Source organism: Physeter macrocephalus, chromosome 5, assembly GCF_002837175.3.
Source record: "Physeter macrocephalus isolate SW-GA chromosome 5, ASM283717v5, whole genome shotgun sequence".
Taxonomy (NCBI): Eukaryota; Metazoa; Chordata; class Mammalia; order Artiodactyla; family Physeteridae; genus Physeter; species Physeter macrocephalus.
The window spans coordinates 6,880,855-6,881,198 of NC_041218.1; positions in this window are offsets into that span (position 1 = coordinate 6,880,855).

A 344-nucleotide genomic window follows, 5' to 3' on the forward strand; every position below is an offset into this window, starting at 1 on the left:
GGGGTCCCCGGGGGTCCCCAGGGGGGGGGGGGCGGCCGCCGTCGCCGTGGTCACCGGGGGCGGCCCGGCTGCCCCCTGGAGCGGGGAGATCCTGTTTGGTCACCGAGTCCCTCGGGGCGCGGGGGACCAAAGCCCGAGGCTCTCGCGGCCGGCGGCAGGTCTGGCGCTGAGTCCGGACGGCGACTCAGCGCGCACCCGGCCGTGTTCGGTGGGCCTAGGGGTCGGGGACTCGGGGGATCGGGGTGTCGGCGCAGTGGCAGGCCAGTGGGTCGGTAAGATCAAGGGGCCAGGGGGATCGGCGGGCCGGTGGATCAGGGGCCGGGGGTTGGCGGGTCAGCGGCAGG